Raw genomic sequence first — 20,186 nt, forward strand, 5'->3', positions numbered from 1 at the left:
TTGAAAGGACATTTTCTCCACAGAAGCTACAAACATTTATAAGGTAAACATTACCATTAGTTTCTTTAACAGTAGATTGAAAATCTGATTTTAGCCCTGCTCCTATCACACCAGAAGCAGCCTCGTCATACGTTAAGATGTGACACTGTCACCTGTCCCGCAGCAGAGCAAGCTGTCAGAGGCTTCTCCCGAGCATGTCCATCAATTTCTCCATGGCAGAGCCTTCTCCCATCAGTCAGTCTGCACTCCAACTGTGTCTTTACTCTGAAATCTCTCTGCGTGGTGAATTGTTGCAGTCAGTGTTTGATTTCAGGTTGCTTTGCAAATATCATCAGGTCATTTCATCTGTAAATATGTTTCAAATGAGAAATAGCTTATAAATTTGAAAAAAAAGTACTATTACTACTGCTGCTCCTTATTTCCAGTAGTTTTATTCACTTTACATCCTTAATAAATGATTGCAGGATAAATAATTAGATGACAATGGTTAGTAGCATAAACCATAAGTTTGAACAAAGTTTTTGAATCCTGGCTCTGTCATCTATTAGCTGTTAAATTTTGAGCAAGATAAACTCTCTACCTGCAGTCCTCCATCTGTAAACCAAGGATGTTAGTATCCATCTCATAGAATTCTTATGAAGATGAAATGTTGATATCAAGATAGGCTGAGTACCTACTACATAGTAAAGGTCCGATAGATGTTTGTTAGGGTAACCATTGTTTATTCCACTCATTCAACAACTATTTGTTGAGAACTTACTATATCCTGGCATGTTCTGAATGTTGGACAATAAGTGGTGAATAATATGCACGACCTTTGCATTTTAAGGAGCTTACATTCTGGTGGATGAGATACACAATATACAATCGGTGTATAATCACAAATAAAGGCTGACACAGAGATGGGTGCTATGACAGAGAACACCCAAGGAAGGGGAACCTACGTTATATGGGGTAATCAGGAAAGGCCACCTTGAGAAGCTCATCTTTAAACTGCAATGAGGAAAATGCCTTGCCTAAGTGGGAGACAGTAGAGAATAGCAGCTGCGCAGGAAAGTGTTCAGGAAATTCAGGGATGAAGCACCCCAAGGGGCTCAGCAATACTCAGTAAGGAAGAAGCACCACCAAGGCAGAAAGGTCTTCAGAAGCCAGGAAATCCAGTCTTGCAGGACATGGGAAGAAGTTTCAATGTCCCTCTCAGGTCAGTGGGAAACTGTGGAGGGGTTCTGCAAAGGAAAGTGTCATGATTGGATTTCTGTTTTTAGGACATGACTCTGGATATTATGTGATTATTCGGAAAAATATACAAGTGGACAGACAAGGTTAGAAGTCATTGCAGTAGTCCAAGTGGGAGATGGTGGCAATTTGGACTTAGTAGCAGGGGTGCTGGAGAGAAAGATTTGAAATATCTTAGAAAGATAGAAAATCAAATCTCATCAAGACATCTACTGGAAGAGGGACTGCTGTGGTTGACCTGAGTTTACTCCTGTAAATATTCACTTCTGTAACCATTGCCAGTCAGCCTTTAGGTTCCCCAAAAGGGGATGTGGTTGAATAGTAATTGTCAGATATTAACATTAAACACTGTCTTATAATCATTCAGTTATTCTCCAGAGTGCTTCTTCTCAGAAATTTATTCCACACATTTCTCTGTGTACATCCCTGTTCCTCAAATCCTGCAGGAAGACTTAGATAATAGCAAAAATGTTTCATCTCTAGAACTTTTCTCTTTAATTTTAGCATCAAGCTGAAGTGCTAGTAATATGTAGTCTTGCATTAATCTCCCCAAATGCAACAAAAATCACTGAACTTCCTATATGAAATTTGTCGTTTAGCTGGAAGCTTCAAGGATGGCTACATGACTTAAGACAAATTTTTCAAGTTTAATTTTTTTGTTGCAAATACATATGTGATTATGCTCATTCTCTTGTAAATAATGCTAACAGATGGCAGGGAATATTTGGTTGCATAGTGATTAAGTCTGAATTTGGTGAAAACTCAAAGATTGAAGGTTATTCTTAGAAGAACAAGTAATTCGTTGACAAGGCTTTAAAGTTTATAATCATCTACACCAAAGGAACACTTAAGGAAGTGCACATTACAACTTGGAGATCTGAAATTAAAACTAAACACACCTAAAATATGAATCCCCATGCATTCACCCACAGACACCATCTCAGCACCAGAAAGAGTGTGTGTGACCCCAAAGTTTTCCCTATCAGAGAGCAGATTCTGAAACTAATTTCAATTGCTACTTCATACATATTCTGTAAAATGCAGCCTACCATTGGGCACAGTAGCACAGACTTATAATCCCAGTGCCTCAGGAGGCTGAAGCAGGAGGATCACAAGTGTGAAGATAGCTTTAGCAATTTAGTGAGACCCTGCCTGCCACAAAATGAAAAATAAAAAGGACTGGGAATGTAGTTCAGAGTTAAAGTGCCCCTGGGTTCAATCCCAATACAAAATGGGGGAAGAAAGAAAAGAAAGAAGAAAAAAAAAAAAAAAATCAGGCTATCAAGGTATATAAGTTCTGATAACTTAAACACTTTTGTGAGAGTTTTCTCAGGAAGTGGGAACAATGTAGTTCTACTATGATCCCTCTATGTACAGGGAATAGATAATGTATGCTTGAGAAAACATCTTGGGTAATTTCAATGTCCAGAAGCTCAACACTGTGTGATTTGAAAATAATGAAAGGTCCAACTCACCGCATATATTGCAATCTTGGAATTACTTTTTTTTCTTTCAGTACTGGAGATTGAACCCTGAATTCTTTTTCTTGCTACACTCCCTTCAACAAATATTGTTATCTTTCAGTATTGTGGCACATGCCTGCAATCCCAGTGACTCAGGAGGCTGAGGCAAGAGAACTGTAAGTTTGAGGCCAGCTTCAGCAGCTTAGCTAAATCCTGTCTCAAAATTAAAAAAAAAAAAAAATATTTCAGATATAACTCAGTGGTAAAGCGTCCCTAGATTCAATTCCCAATACAAAAAATATTAATAACGATAATTAAAGTTCTATGTCTAAATCAGATAACTGAGATCTGAAGGAACAAAACCCAAATTAAGCAATTTTTATAGCAGAGAAATAAGCAAGCAAAAATTGCTGAGGACAGTATAGCATGCTGCCTGGAAATATGAGATGTGGGTGTGGAACCACAAAACAGAGAGCAAAGCAGAAAGGAAGAATGCCAAAGTAAAGTTTTATCTAATAATTAACATGGCATCTGACATTTATTAAGCCTATGCCAAAGGCCAGGAGCTGTGCTAGATACTTTATGAACTTTTTCTCTAATTCTTGCAATAACTCTAAAAGGGAGGTTTTAGTATTTTCATTTTATAGATAAAAAATAAATCTTCATGAGGTTACATACCATGCTTAAGTTTCCTCAGCTCATAACCTGCAGGGCCAGAATTCATATCTATTCATCTCTAAAGACCAGGACAGGCCAGGTTCAATGGCACATGCCTGTAATCCCAGTGACTAAGGAAGCTGAGGTAGCAGGATTGCAGGTTTGAAACCAGCTTTGGCAACTCAGTGAAACCCTTGTTCAAAACTTTAAAATTTAATAAAGGTCTGGGGGTGTAGCTTCAGTGGTAAATCCCTCAGGGTTCCATCCCTCAGTACCAAAAAAAAAAAAAAAAAAAAAAGGAAAGAAAGAAAACAAAATGGAAAACTAGGATGGCCTAATACAGTTGTCCAACCTGCATGATTACATACAATGATACTCTAAAGCCCATCTGTTCCCACAAAAATATATTTCACAAAGTCTGACTAGGTTTTAACGCTTAAGTTTAGATGCCCTATGTCCTGAGCTGAAGTCCTAAGCTGGATTTGAGAAGCCTCAAGCATTTTACGTAGAATGAAGATCATACTGACAACATTTTCAGAAACGTGACAGAGTAGTCAAGTTCAGGGACACTAACAGGAATACCAAGGTGACATGCGACAGCTAGATTCTGAGTGATTTGTTTTGTGCAAAAAGTGTCAGACAGTCTAAGAGAAGAAATGCAGAAGTACAAATAGTGTCTTACTTTATGAACAGTGTGGCAGATATTGGTAACTGTTTTCTACTATCAGGTATCCACCTCTTTCTTTCAGTAATAGAATCCCTAAGTTTTAGATGAGTTTTAACTATAGTTTTAACTATTCAATTGGACGTTATTTCCCAGGTGTCTTTGCAGTTAAGTTCCCAATGAAACTTCTGGTTTGCATCTGGTTTTAAAAAAAATTTTTTTTTTTTTTTTAAATTTTGGACTTTATTTAAAAAGACCATTAGAAAAGGTGGAGGAAGGACTTTGCCAGAGGAAGAACATTTTGACTACATGTGTTTTTTAGGCAAAAAAAAAAAAAAGTTCTTCTTCCACAGAGAGACGTATAAGGCTAGAAAGAACAAGGTATAGGATTAAAGGATGGCAAGGTTGGATCACTCTGGGGTCAGACTTTCTTTCTGGGAGAAACCCTTAAGGAAGGGTTGTACACTGGCTCAGGCTGAAAGCCAGCCGAAATTCAGGAGCCAAGAAGGAGAAAATCTTTCTTGCTTTTATTTATTTTTTTAATAGAGTGTTATGGTTATACACAATAGTTGGGTTCATCCTGACATACACACGCATGCATAGAAATCTATTTCGGCTCATGATTCCCCTTTTGTCCTCTCATCCTTCCTCCTCTTTCCTCTAGTCTAGTAGGCTTCCTTTGGCTTCTATTAATTTATATTTGATTAGTTCCTTATGTAATCTTATCCTTCCCTCCCCCTTTCCTTTATTTTACTCTAGCTTCTGCATATGAGAGGAAACATTCAAACTTTGAGTTTCCGAGTTTGGCTAATTTCACTTAACATAACATTCTGGAAGAAGAAAATCTTAAACAAACCTAAATATGCATTCTATTCCCATTGATCAGTGGGGGCAAACAGTTTTGATCATTTTTAAGAGAAAGGATGGGAATTTGAAAGGTCTGAAACTCACCTTGTCAGGGCAAACTAGACGGGCATCTTTGAGTCTTATCTAAGTCATGGATAAGATGGTTCTTTGTAATAAGCTCTTTCCCAGAACACAAGGAGACGGGGGGAATTACAGGGAATGAGGCCCACCAAGAAACTGAGACAGCACAGAGATCTCTTCTTCAAACCCCAATCCTTGCAATCATGACAATAAGATTTCAGACATGTTGCTCAGAGTAACAAGCATGAGTTTATTAGAAGGGATAGGAAAGAAGGAAAAGGGGGACACTCTGAAAAGAGAGAGAGTCCTCCCAGGGAGAAGAGGGACAGCATGTCTTTTCTGCCCTACAGTTTTAATGGGGTCCAAGGAAAGTTTCCAGAAAGTCCTGCACAGGTTCACCTCTTGACTTTTGACTGACAACAAAATGACCTCAGATTTTCAGGTCCTAACTGTGCATGACAACTCTAGGTTCCTTTGGCCCATGCTGACTGGTTCTAACTGGAACCTGTTTTTACAGGTTTTATGGTTAGGGGGAATCACCCTTCTCTCCCTGAGTTCTGGAATCTGGTCTGGGTAAGGGTCACAATTCCCCCATCCCCTTTCAGGGTGACTTGTGTTCTTCTTACTGGCAGTTCAGGCCCACATTTCTCCTGCAGATAACAGGTAGTCTGCTGAGGACTATAACATATCCTATGGACTTATCCAGTCCATGCAGGGCTACAGGTAAATTGCTTTTTAAAAAGGAAAGCATGTGGAAGTCAGCACAGTGGGTTTAGTTTACAGAATTATTCCCTTAACCTCCTGTGCCCATCACTCATGTCTATCTGTCCCCTATCACGGAGATTTCTTTAACCACTGATATTTTTCAGGATTACAAGGTTTAGATAAAGTTCAACATCACCATAACCTTCAAAGGAATCCACTTGTTGTATACTTCTTTTCCCTTCTAGTGGTTGAAATTCAGACATGCTGATGATAAAATACCCTAAGGGGTGGTGCACCCTAAAATAAGGAAGGAATTGGGGTCCCTGAGTCCCTGCATGATTTCATGGAACACAGGTGCCTTCTAGTTCTGAATGACTACCTACCTCTGATGACAGAGAGAAATAAACTTTTATTTAGTTTGTACCACTTTTTTTTTTTTGAGCTTTCCAAGTTATGGCCATTTAGCTACTGCCTTAATAAAAAGAAACTCCTTACAAATAACAAAGTTTGTGTTTGATGTTGGCATCATGGTCAACCTGTCAAGCATCATCTTCAAATATGAGAGAGATAAAATTAAATGCATAGCTCTCTTAGAGTGGCAAGAATTCACATTCTCATTAATCTATGAATGCCTGAAGCACCAAAAGCTCAATTTTGCTCTTCCTTTTCTGTGTCACACAGGAGGAAAAAAAAATTTTTTTTTTTTGCTTCAGTTCCTGAAATACATTAAAAACTTTCCATTCACCTAGCATTGAAACATAAAGGAAACTAGTGTGACTGACTTATTTCTGATTAAATAATATATATTAATGTACGTATTTGTTTGTAGTATCAATAGGGGCTCTTAAAAAGTGCTAAAATGGTAGAATTTTCTACAATCTGATTACAATGGGCTTTAAGTCAATAATAGCCTACCCTATCAGTGACAGGATTCAAGACATGCTACCCCAAAATATGGCACCTTGTCATATTTTGAGGAAATAGCAGAAGCAGAAAGGTCACTCTCTCTTTCCACTACCCTTTCCCATAAGAAGCAGGAATTCTCTGACCTTCCTCTAAAGTAGGCCTTTAGACCTTCATTCCAGAGGGTTCCTCCCTCCACCCAGAGGAAAGAAACATTCTCATCCTCAAAGAGATGCCAAGAAGCAGCTGAAAAGCAGATCTAAGTTCCCCAGACTTACTACCATGAGATCATTCCTTTTGGCCTCCAATCATTCTTGTCCATAGAAATATGTTTTCCCCTGATCTTTGGTATCTTCATTTCTGAAGGCTTTATGCCATGGACAACTTACATTTGCACACTTTTATCAATCTTTCCTTTGTTATAGGGTGTCTCAGCTATGTACCAAATGATGAGTGAGGAAAGAAATCTTTTTCCCTGCATTATAAACACCAACACAGGAAGGTAAGGAAGTTCAGGAATGTGATTATGGGAACTCACAACATGCTGGATGTGGTGGTGCACATGCCTGTAATCCCAGCAACTTGGGAGGCTGAGGCAGGAGGATTCCAAGTTCAAGGCCCCTCTCTGCAACTTAGGGAAAACTTGCCTCAAAATAAAAAGGTCTGGAACTGTAGCTTATGGTAAGGAACCTCCAATATCTCCTCCAAAAAAAAAGAACTCACATCACCACCAAATTTGTAGTGTTTTTTTTGTCAGACATTATAAGGCAACCATCAAATTCCTTCCCATGGTAGTACCCACATGGTGTACTTTTAAATGACCAACTATAAAAATGTCTATTGTCAGTGTCACAGCTCTTCAAATTCCAAAGGTCTTTCTCTTAATTATGCAAGTATCTCAAGCAATCTTATTAATTTAAATAAAAGGTATTAATGAGTCTGCTTCCTCCAAGTGAAAAAATAGCCCAATACAAAGACTGTCTAGAAAGGCTATTTGTTCAATTTAATCTACTCAAAGAATTGGCTAAAAGTAATCACTGCACCCTCTTTGATTCACTGGATCATTGAATTCATTGTCTCAGTTTGGTTCTTAATGATTTTCAAATCCATTTTGGAGAAATTACCCACACTAGCAAAAAATGAGCCTATGTAAGTTTCAATTCCCTATATTCACCTCCATTTTTAATCTGCAAATTTAATATGTTGTGAAATTATTCTGTCTTTGGTGCACATTGTTCTTAAAAAAAAAAAAAAAAAAAAAACAGGGCCAAGAAGAAATATGAGACAATCAAATATATAGCATCATTTTCAAATGCTAAGTTCTTGAAGTTTCAAAAACATTCTTTTCTCTCCCAAACCCCCTCACCTCCACCCCACTACCAATGGCTTCTGAAATGTACTTAAGCTCCCCACTGGGGATGTTATCAATTAAGAAATTCTTTCTGCTTGTCTTTGCATTCTCTGTAGTAATTAAAAAATCTTTTACATATTGAAAGGGATCTAAGTAAAATAAAAGCAACATCACTTCTAAAAGATTTGTTTGGTGTGTCGTCCCCGGCCCCCACTTTCTCTCTTTGCTATGCTGGGGATGGAACCCAAGGTCTCATACAAATTAGGAAAGTGCTCTACCACTGAGAAACACCCCAACCTAACTGGGTACTTCTTGATGATACCAAAAAAAAAAAAAAAAAAAAAAATCCCTACCAAAGATTATCTTTTTTGTAACATAGTACCACTATCCTGCCCTAATCTTGCACTGCCTAAATAACCTACCTGAATTTCTACCCTACCCTAGTCTTGCTTATCCCTTAAGACAGGATGCAAGCCTAGAGTTTCTCTTGAGGTGGGCTGGCTAAACCCAGTTGAATCTAAACAATTGCCAGCCAGGTGCAGCGGTGCACGCCTATAATCCCAGCAATTTGGAAGACTGAAGCAGGAGGATTACAAGTTCAAGGTCAGCCCCAGTAACTTAACCAGACCCTCTCTCAAAATAAAAAATAAAGGGGGTTGGGATGTAGCTTAATGGTACAGTCTCCCTGGGTTCAATCCCCAGTAGCAAAAAAAAAAAAAAAAAAAAAAAAAAAGATTGCTGCCAAAGTGAACCCCAGACAACTTCTAACTTCACCTGCATATGAAATGACACCACCACCCCACCAGCCATGAGAGTTGACAATTGCCATGATGACTGTAATCCCAGTGACTCTGAGGACACCAAGGCAGGAGGGTCACAAAGGAGGATCATAAGTTTGAAGCCAGCCTCTGCAATTTAGTGAGACCCTGTTTCAAAAGAAAAAGGAAGAAAGATGCGGATTTAGCTCAGTGGTAAAGTGCCCATAGGTTCAATCTCCAGTTACGAACAAACAAACAAAGGAGTAAAAAGAGATGGTACCTGGACTCCCAGAACAGACAGGAATGTTCTTTCCTCTTATTAGATTCTTCCCCTTTATTAACCTGTCCCTCCTCTCTGATTTCTTTTATCCTCTATCTGTAACCTCCTAATCCCTTGGGGAAGGAAAGTTGATTTATCAATTTACTTCCCACTTCTATTCTTAGCCAAGAATAAAAGTCTCCTTCGCTGCTTAATCTGTGCTAGATCAGTTATTGGTTCCATAATTCCAAGAGGGAAAAAGAATGAACCTTTGGCATCAAAAATTGGTACCCATACCAACAAAGAAAAAGAGGTCTAGCAAAAATGTAAGAAATTCATTAAATCTTTTTCCTTTCCATTCAAGCTTAAAATCTTACCTATCATTACCAAACAAAACAAAAATTTACCTATTGTTAGGCTGAATTTACTAATAAACAAGAACTTAAATACTTTTGTAAATCCTTTACAAAGAAGATTTCTTTAGGTGTCTGATATATATAGTGAACATATCACAGTGGCATAGGGTTATTTTGAGCTTAAAACATTTCAAAATTAATAACTGAAGGAAGAGGTTTTTTTTGAATTCCCCTTAACTTTGGAAAAGCAAAGTTTCCCCACAAAAACCCAACTGTGATCAAACTCTCCTCTCCTTCAGGAATCTCACACCCAGGGAATAACAACTCTTACTACCAAACACTAGTCAAAGATGAGGAGGCAGCACCTGCACAAGAAATGGACTGAACAGAGCCAGGCGTGGTGGCATACACCTCAGCTTAGGAGGCTAAGGCAGGAGGATTGCAAGTTCAAAGCCAGCCTCAGCAATTTAGCAAAACCCTAAGAAGTTTGGCTAGACTCTGTCTCAAAATAAAAAATTAAAAGAGCTGGGGATGTGACTCAGTGGTTAAGCACCCCTGAGTTTAATCCCTGGTACCAAAAAAAAAAAAAAAAAATCACCTAAACAGACATCTTAAAGTCATTATATCTCATCTCTCCCTGCCACCCACCACCCCACTCCTGCCTCTCTCTCTTCTTTCTCTTTCTCTCCTCTTTTCTGATACTGGAGATTAAACCCAGGGACATTCTACCACTGAGCTACATCCCCACCCGTTTTGATTTTATATTTTGAAACAGGGTCTCACTAAGGTACACAGGCTGACCTCAAACTTGTGATCCTCCTGCCTCAGCCTCCTGAGTCCCTGTGATTACAGAAGTGTGACACACCTGGAAAGGTTATTATTATCCATTCTGGGTTTGGTATGCAACATGAAATGCAATTAGATAGATGACAATTTGATAAATGACATCTTTTGTAAGGTATTTGGTCAGCTTTTTGGTTGCCGTGCATAAAAGAGCAGATGAGAACAATGCAGAAGAGGAAAAATTTGGGCTCACAGTCTCAAAGGTTTAATCCATGTTCTGCTGACTCCATAGCTCTAAGCCCCAGGTGAATCAGAACATCATGGCAGAAGGGCATGGCAGAGGAAAGCAACACAGAACATTGCAACCAGCAGGCAGAGAGCTTACTCACCAGGACAAAATATAAACACCAAAGTCATGACCCCAGTGACTACTTCCTCCAGCCTGCTTATAGTTACCACCCAGTTAATCCATATCAGTAGATTGATCCACCAATGAGGTTACACCTCTCAACAGTTCATCTCTGAAAATTCTGGCTTTATCTCATACATCAGCTTTCGGGGGGACATCTCATATCTAAAACATGACATATGCGCTGTAAGAAAAGTAAGTTTATTAAGTCAAATGTCAGTGTATTGTGAGCAATACAATTTTCAACACTATGTAACAAAACTGTACAATTTATCAACTCTTATTAATGGTTACATTCCCCACATTTGTTGTAACAGAGTGTGGTATATTAGACAATAAATAATCATTAAACTGAAAGGTTTGGCCTGTGTGGCATAAAGGCAAATATTTGATCTCTTTCCCCGACACCTGTCTCAGAGCACTTAATACCCCTGAGTTTATGCTAATGAGAAGACTGAAGATGGGGCTAGTTACTGGAAAGCTCAAATGATCAAGCATTGAAACGTTCAGCCCCAGCCATGTACTTACAAGATCTGATGAACTTCCAGGTTGCTGAACACAGGAAGGTGCTGGATGTGGGGCGCCAGGGAAGGTTCCCCCTGGAAGCTTCACAGCCCCGCACCTTGTACTATTTAACTCTTCATCTGGCTGTTCATCTGTGTCCTCTCTAATAATTACTGTCTTTATTCCTCTTTTATAGCCTAGAATAAGGATTATGCATATCTTTTAGTTTTAAATGCCTGCTCCCTTAAATAAATGGTTCTCAAATGAAGAAAATACAAGATTTATTGCTAAATTATTGAGTTCATATAAAAGAGCATCTCCATCTGTAGAACTCCAGAGTATATGGAAGCGATGCTGAACGCTATTAGAGGCATCTCATTGTACAAATCTCCTAACCTCGCTGAGATCATTTTCTCCTTTATAAAATGGAACAAATATTAATGGCGAGGATTAAATCAGGCAGTGAACACATTGTGCCCACATCATGCCAGGCACATAGTAGAGAACTTCAGATGGCTTGATTCTTTCATTGTACTTAAATCCAAGGGAAGATTTATTGACCAGATGACATTGATTCTGAGGTGGCATGACATTTTTTTTTTTTTAATGTGTGATGCATAAACTCTTCCTCTTCTTTCTTTTTAAGAAAATGATAGCGGGACACCCAGTACCTGACTAGAAAACAGGCACATCCCTACCACTCTATGTCACAGATGTTAGTAAGTTAAAATGGAAACCAGGCCTAAACAATCCCTGCGCAAGCGTACCAGTGAGGCCTCGTATGATCTGCAAACACAAGACAAACTCCACTTGAGCTTATTTGTTTTATCTCGTTTTTTATTCTTTTCTTTCCTTTGTTTTTGTCTTTTGTTTTGGGGGTACTGGAAACTGAATACAGCACCTCACCTGTGCTGGGCAAGTGCTCCACCTCTGAGCCACACCCGTCTTTTTTTATTTCATTTTTAGACAGGGTCTTTCTAACTTGCTCAGGATGGCCTGGAACTTGTGATCCTCCTGCCTCAGCTCCAATAAGTTCAACAATCACATCATCAGGGACTTTCCAACAGGATAAACCAAGTAAGACCACTGTTTTACTGGAGCCATTGGAGTATTTTCTCTGCTCTACCTCTGTCCACCCCATGAAAGCCTCCCCTGTGTTCCCTTGGTGAGCCCCTGAACCACTTCTGGTTTGGAGCCTCCCAGTACATGAATCATTGCTGCTCAAATAAACTCATTAAATTTTTATTGTGTCTCAGTTTACTTTTTAACACAGAATCCCTCTCCCTCATCACTGTGACTTCCATTCCTTTGTTGTGTTATATGAGCACATTGATCTTGATTCTGCTTGGCCTCTGCATGGGGCCATCTGCAGGGCTTTTGTTTCTCTACCTATTAAGTCTCCCTTCCAGCAGGGGAAAGAAAAGATTTACAAAGTTCTGACCAAAACCATTTTTTTCCCCCCTCAGCACTTGAGTTGCATAAAAATAAAAGAGACATGAAACTACTTACCTACTTCACTTTTATCCAATAAAATTGCCATTTACAGGGTGTAGTACAAAGTTAATTATTTTTCTTTTTCTAAATAAAGACTAAATCTCAGTTCACTGGAAAAAAACTAATACCAAGAGAAGCAGTTCATGAAATGATACCAGCAATGCCTGACTGCAAAGTTAGAAGCAGGGTGGGAAAAAAGAAAGAAACCTGAGCCCAAACATTCACCTCCTGGCTCCTTTTAGAGTAATAATTAATCAAAAACATACCGAAGGTCAAGTTCCTTTGTGTATTATTCACCCAGCCATAAGGCTGCTTTTCAGGATGATCCTGAATGGAGATACTGTGCCACTTGAGTTGGAGAGAAACTGGTTACTTTCAACTTCGACCACAACAGATGTAAAATAACAGGCTCCAGTATTCTTTCAGAAGTTTTGACTTTGTTTTTCTGGAAACTGTAAAGAGAACTCTTTTTTTGTTGCTGTTGTTTTCTTTGTTTGGTAGTTTGTATTGCTTCCATTCAGCCCTGTCTTAAGAGAAAGTCTTTATCCTGCATGTTAGCAAAGGAAAGAAAGTCTTAGGAGCCCTGCATAAAAGAACTCTGTGGAGGTGCCCTGTCATAGCCTTGCATTTGTCCTGGTTCCTTAGCTCACCTATCACTCATAACCAACCTTTGGAAAAACTAGGAGGACAAATGTGGGGATTAATGAAGAATCTTAAAGCTCACTAAATCTGATAACATGAGAAGAACTTTGAAAGAAAAAAAATTTCAAATATGAAAAGCGAGAGAGTGTTTCTCGAAAACAAATAAACTTCTTTATTAAGGAGCCGCCTTAATGATGCAATTGACTGCTTCCCCTCCTCTTTTCCAGGCCCTGCCACTACCAACAAAAAAAAAGTCTCGTTTGCACAGCTGTTGCCTTAAGAATTGAATAACAAAGGCTGAAATTTTGATTTGAATTTGGAGGAACTAAAAAAAAAAAAAAAAAAACTGCCAGCAAATATCACTAATATCAAGGCGGTAAACAAAGCAGCAAGAAACTTTGTGGGGTCAGGAAGAAGAATTTTCCCGAAGTGTAAACTTCTTGTGAGGTTAAGGAAACTGTTGGGGCCTGAGTGTGAGAGAAAGCGCAGAGGCAGAGCTCCAGAAGTCTCCGTCCCACACAGCGGCTGCAGTGATGATCTGACAGCAGGGAGAAATCCATGGCCCAGCCCTGTCGGGTGGAAAGGCATCAATTTCTTCAGGGCTCTGAAGCTGGAGATCAATTTGGTTCTCTTGCTGAAAACCTGGGGCCCAGTGAGGAATAACTTAAAGAAAGAGTCAGTGTGAAGATATTTCTTTTAACCTCTTGAATTTTCCTTAGAATGAATCTCTATCTGGGGGAGAAAGATAGATAGGCTCTGGGAAAGACAGAAGGGGGTGGTAGTTCATATTCATCCTCCCTTTTAGAATATTTTAGTTTTTTAACAATAAATTCACACACCAAAAAAAAAAAAAAAAGAAAGAAAGAAAGAAAGAAAGAAAAGAAAAGAAAAAAGGAAGAAAGAAAAGGTGATTTGTGTTTTACTAGTAAAACCTCTTGGAAAAATAATAAGTTGGTTTAAGAGTATCAGTTATTTATAAACTATCAAATTCCAAAAGAGGTTGAGGTATCCACGCAAGAGAAACTAAGAAAACCATTAGAACATTAAATCGGGAATAAAAGAACAAGATGCAGGGACCTAACAGGGGTGGGGAGGGAGAATAATTATGCTAGAAAATAGATAGCATTTCTCTTCTGCCATGTAAGCAGTGCTATGCAGAACTAAAATTTAAATTCAATTGCAATGCATTCACTTCATTTTTTTTTTTCATTTCACCTTCGAGCAATAATAATAAATACTGAAGAATTTTCAGGAACAATTCCAGTAATATTAATTCAATAAATGTTTATGGAATACCTCCTACATGCTAGCTTCTTTGAACCATCTCAGAATCAAATAAGAAAAACAATCTCAATGCAAGAGGACCAATTTCAATTGCATTTCTTTCTGTAAGTACTACAGTTGAGGTTAAGCCCTTAACTTTGATGGGCAAGAGTACAATTGAACAAATAGTACAATTAGTAACAATTTATATAAGTGTGACATCTAAGACCAGGTACAGTGGTACATGACTGTAATCAACTACTCAGGAGGCTGAAGCAGGAGGATTACAAGTTAAGGACAGCCTGGATAACTGAGGGAGACCCTATTTCAAAATAAAATTCTAAAGTGGAAAGGTGACTGGGGATACAGCTGTGGTTCAGTGCTTTCAAGCAAGGCATGAGGCCCTAGGTTCAATCTCCACCACTGAAAAAGAAAGAAAACAGTGATATTTGTGTTGCAACTTGTGAAGGTTAATATGGATTGTCAACTTGCTTGGATTAAGAGACTTCTAGATGTGTTGATGGAGGTGTTTCCAGAGACTATTGACACGTGGGACAGCAAACTGAGGGGGATAAACCTATTCTGAATGTGGGTGGTACAGCCCAATGGGATGGGGGCCTAGATGGTAGGAGGGTGGAGGAAGGGGAAGCCAAAATCAACACAGGTATCATTCTCTTCTCTCTCTGCTTCCTTGCTGCCATGAGGGATTCAGCTTTCCTCCACTGGCCCCTTCCGCACCGATGTATTGCCTCTCCTTGGGTCCAGGGCAGTGGAGTCAGCCATCTATGGACTGAGACCTCTGAGACCTCCCTTGAGTCCCAGATAAACTTTTCCTCCTCTAAATTATTCTTGCTGGGTATTTTGGTCACAGTGACACAAAAGCTAACTAAAACAGGACTTAATGTTTAAGACCAATTTTCCAGAAATAAAAAAGGGAGGACATTTCCAAAAGAAATCATATGCAAAAGAACAGAGAAGGAAAGACCACCGTGTGCTCAGAAAACTATCAAATAAAGAGATTAGTAATAAAAGTCTAAAAAGTAATTTAGATCAGGAAATAATACTGAAAATTAGTAAGTGGAATGGCATCAAATTTAAAAAAAGCTTCTACATAGCAAACAATTAAGAATGTGAACAGAGACCCTTCAGAATAGAAAACTTTTTCTAACTACTTTTCTGACAGGATGAATATCCAGAATATATAAAGAACTAAATAAATAATATCCTCCCAAAAAGTAATAGAATTAATAACGGGCTAATTAACTAAACATACTTCTCAAAAGAATAAATACAAATGACCAACAAATATATTAAAAAATGTTCAACATCATTAGCAATTAGGGAAAGGAAAATCAAAACTGGACTGAGATTTCATCTCACATCAGTCAGAATGGTAGTCATCAAGAGTACAAACAATAATAAGTGCCAGAGAGGATGTGGAGAAAAAGGACCACTTTTACACTGTTGGTAAGATTGCAAATAAGTACATCCACTAAGGAAATCAGCATAAAATTTCCTCAAAAGACTTGGAACAGAACCACCATATGACCCAGCTATACCACTCCTCAGTACTTAGTCTAAAAAATTAGTCATCATGTTATAAGTTACATGCATACTCCTGTTTGTATCAGAACAATTCACAATAGCCAAACTATGGAACCAGGCTGGGTTCCATATGGATGAATGGATAAAGAATATGTGGTATTTATGCATAATGGAGCTTTATTCAGCCATAAAGAAGAAAGAAATGATGTCGTTTGCAGGAAAATGGATGGAACTCGAGAACATTATGTTAAGAGAAATAAGTCAAACTCAGAAAGTCAAGAGTCATATGTTTTTTCTCATATGTGGAAGCTAAAGAGGAAAAAGGGGGGGAAAGTTATGGGGGAGAATCTGTGAAAATCAAAGGGATATTAATAGACCAGAGAAAAGGGATTAGGGGGTGGGAGGAAGGGAGAAAAAGAAGAAATACTGGGGAATGATATTTACCATATTATATTGTTATATTCTGTGTGCATGTATAAATATGTAAAAATGAATCCCACCATTATGTATAATTATAATGTACCAATAAAAATATAAAAAGAAAAAATAGTAATGTGGAAACTTGAAAGACTTCAAAGAAGACAGTGAAGCTCTTTTAAACAGGAAAGTGAAAGTATCCAATTTGAGTTTTAGAAGACAACCAGGTATTGCAATTTGGAGAATAAATGCAAATAAGGATAAAGTCAAAGGAAGGAAGGAAGTTGTAATGACCAGTATTCTCCCAAGAAACAGAACTAATAGGGTTTGTATATTGCATATATAATATATAGTATATACTTATATGTAATATAGCAAATACATATATATGCATATACTTATTTAGAGAGAGAGATTATAAGGAATTGGTTCACATGGTGATAGTGATGTATGATTATGGATACTGAAAGGTCTAAAATCTGCAGGATGTGATGACAGACTAGAGACCTAGGACAGCCAGTGTTCCGGTTCCAGCCCAAAGGCAGTCTGCTGGAGAATTGCCTCCTGCTTGGAGGAGGCCAGAATTTTTTTTCTATTTAGATCCTCAACTGACTGGACAAGCCCCCTACACACACATACACACAAACACACCCCTTCTGGAAGTCAATCTGCTTTACTCAAAGTTCACTGATTTACCTGATAATCCCATCCAAAATACCCTCACAGAAGAATGTTTCATCAAATATTTGGTACCCTTCGAAACCAGAGTTTCTCCACTTCCGCTGGCAAGTGGTGCCTGTGTTTCTGCAGCTGAGAAAACCTGTTGCAGTGTCAGCAGCTAATCAAGACAGGGAATTCCTGCCAGCCTCAGCTCCGAGGGTCGCAGCTGGCAAAGCCTAGTTCTTCTCACTACCATTGAGTAGTGTGTTGCAGCTCTTAATGGCAGCCTATGTCCTCCAGGATTGCAGCAAACCCTAGAATTTCACCACCAAATTCTCAGTTTTTGTCTCATGAATTCAAAGAATAAAATCCACAGATAAGGAAGAGTGAGTGGAAAAGAGTAGAATTTATTTGTGTGGGAAGAAGAGACAGCTCTCACAGGGTGACGGGAGTCCCTACAGGGGTTGCCACTTGAATGTGCTACTCTAGGGGTTTGTATAGCTTTTGGGTCAATGCTATTTGTCCAAATGTATGCTAATCAGGATTTGGAAAAGTACCAATGCAATTGGTCCAAATTTATGTTAATCAGGGTTTGGAAAAATACCAGTACTATTGGTTCAAATTTATGCTGATCAGGGTTTGGAAAAGTACCAATGCTATTGGTTAGTCCTTAATCTCCATTTGGGTCTGTCCCACTTCCAATTTCCTGCTGCTAATCAGAAAGTGGGAGGCTAAGGTTGGCAGATGGTGTATACTCAGGAGTTTGGGGCTGTAGCCCTGTGTGGAACAGGCATCCACATGGGGCCCAGGCCTGGGCGCCCTGGTCCAACAGATCAGCATGCCCAGCTTGCCTTGTCCTAGCTCACCATGCCTCAGACTTGCTCTGGCATGGTGGGTTCTGTGCAGCCATGCCTATGCCTGCCACCCACACTCCAGCCCACCCTGTCTGCCACTCCACCACTCCAGAACAAGGACTTGTCTTCACTCTTGGCCTAATCAAATTGACATATAAAATTAACCATCTCAGGGGCTGGGGAGATAGCTCAGTTGGTAGAGTGCTTGCCTGTCAAGGACGAGGCCCTGGGTTCGAACCCCAGCACCGAAAAAAAAAAAAAAAAAAAAAAAAATTAACCATCTCAAAGAATCACTATAGTATATGTAAGAGATGACATCAGGCCTGGACTAAGCTCAAGGCAACTGGGAGAGGGATAAAACAATAGGATTTAGTGAATAATTGAATATGAAGGTGACAAAAAGAGAGCATGGTAAGGATAACACCAAGGTTTCTACCTTGAGCGACTTGGTGATACAGAAAAACACCAACCAGTAACCTGCAATGTATGTATACACACACACACACACACACATAAACTTTTATATTTTCTTGTAAAAATTTCTCTTCCAATTTCATGTTTCTAATGCCTATTTATTATTCACGTTTTCCTTTTCACAACTTACAGTGGACTTTGAGTAAAGCAGATTGACTTCCAGAAGAGGTATGTGTGTGTGTGTGTGTGTGTGTAGGGGTCTTGTCCAGTCAGTTGAGGATCTAAATAGAACAAAAATTCTAGCCTCCTTCAAGCAGGAGGCAATTCTCCAGCAGACTGCCTTTGGACTGGAACCGGAACACTGGCTGTCCTGGGTCTCCAGTCTGTCATCACATCCTGCAGATTTTAGACCTTCCAGCATCCACAATCATACATTACTATCACCATGTGAGCCAATTAGTTCCTCTAAAAAAAAACCCACTATATTTACAAAAGGTATTTCATTAATTAGATTTCATCTGTGCAGATACATATTATATTTCTCCATCTATTTTGAAAAATACATTTACTTAGCTTTTGGGTAAATATGGTAATTTGAACACTTTGCCTTCATTTTGGGGGAACTCTACCCTCCATTCTTACCCAAATGAAATGTATAAACACCTGAGAACAAGAACACATAAGAAATGACAACACAGAGATAACAACAAAATGTTTCAAACTAGAAGTAGATAGCTGAGTGGTAAATAAAGAAAAACAGAAATCAAGGAGTAAATACATTCTCCCATGAAACCCCAGAAGGACTTAGCAATTGAAGAAATTAGGTACTTCTGAAAGAAAGAAGGTATAAATGTGGGCAGAAAGCAGGATAATGTGTTGAAAATTGATGTAAAGTAAAAATCTCTAAATCCACTCCCAGACTCCCTTCAGCTAGGTGGGTCTACCTGTCACCAGCCCCAGCAGAAGACTGGAGGTTTTCTCTTTGAAGAAATCTGATCTAAGGGAGCGCAGATTCGAGGCTGGTAGGCAGGGGGTCGGGGGTGTATGCCATAAGGAAAGGAGGAGTAAGTGAAGAATCTCCAGTCTGAAAAGCAAAATCCTCAGTGCCTTTTTCTCCTTTGTTCCCTGAATGCAGGAAGCTTAAATATAAACTTCAAGCATGAGAAAAGAGACTCTTTTGAGAGACTGACCAGCCCAAGAGAAAAAGACACTGGGAGGCTAACAGATTCCCCACTGGAAGAGTCAGGGTTTGTTCTAATCATCAACAGTGAGTCCAGCACTTGAGCGCTCCCAGCAAAAACAGAGCTTTCAATTGGCCTTTTAGTACCCACTATGGTTTGAATGTAAAATTCAGGTGTTGAAACTTAATAACAAGTGTGATGGCATTAGGTGATTAGGGTATGAGGGCTCCTCCCCTCACGAATGGGATTAAGACCCTTATAAAACACATTTTTTTCCCCAGTACTGGGGATTGAACCCAGGGGTGCTCCGTGCTCTACCACTGAGTTACATCCTCAGCTCTTTATAGTTTTTGAGACAGGGTCTTGCTAAATTGCCTAGAATGGCCTTGAACATTTGATCCTCCTGCCTCAGCCTCCCAAGTAGCTGGGATTACAGGTGTGCACCACCACACCTGGCATAAAATAAGCTTTCTTGCCCTTCTGCATTCCACCATGTGAGAACCCAGCATCCTCCCGTCCAGAAGATGCAGCAAAAAGATGCCATTTTGTTGTTGAGGCATATTATAGAAAAAACTGCAAGCCAGGCACAGAGGCACAAGCCTGTAATCCCAGTCACGGGAGGCTGAGGCAGGAGGATTGAAAGTTTCAGGTCAGCCTGGGCAATTTAGCCAGATTCTGTCTATAAATAAATAAATAAATAAATAAATAAATAAATAAATAAATAAATAAATAAATGGCTAG

At 39.1% G+C, this 20,186-nt stretch overlaps 2 long non-coding RNA genes across 4 annotated transcripts in view; one reads left to right on the top strand and one right to left on the bottom strand.

The window, feature by feature from the left end:
* LOC306662034 overlaps positions 1-13,963 on the top strand; it is a 41,096-nt gene extending 27,133 nt beyond the window's left edge. The window contains exons 2-3 of the long non-coding RNA XR_013764045.1: positions 6,981-7,057; positions 13,339-13,963. This is a non-coding gene — a long non-coding RNA (uncharacterized lncRNA). The remainder of the gene's footprint in view (positions 1-6,980; positions 7,058-13,338) is intronic.
* Positions 1-20,186, bottom strand: part of LOC306662027 — a 110,008-nt gene that overhangs the window by 3,814 nt on the left and 86,008 nt on the right. For 2 of the 3 annotated variants that reach the window (XR_013764030.1, XR_013764031.1), the window contains 2 exons: positions 2,712-2,912; positions 153-345 (listed from right to left, as the gene is read on the bottom strand). This is a non-coding gene — a long non-coding RNA (uncharacterized lncRNA). The remainder of the gene's footprint in view (positions 1-152; positions 346-2,711; positions 2,913-20,186) is intronic. The other variant, XR_013764032.1, reaches the window with a different exon arrangement.

This window comes from Sciurus vulgaris (genome assembly GCF_902686455.1).
Source record: "Sciurus vulgaris genome assembly, chromosome: 5".
Classification (NCBI taxonomy): domain Eukaryota; kingdom Metazoa; phylum Chordata; class Mammalia; order Rodentia; family Sciuridae; genus Sciurus; species Sciurus vulgaris.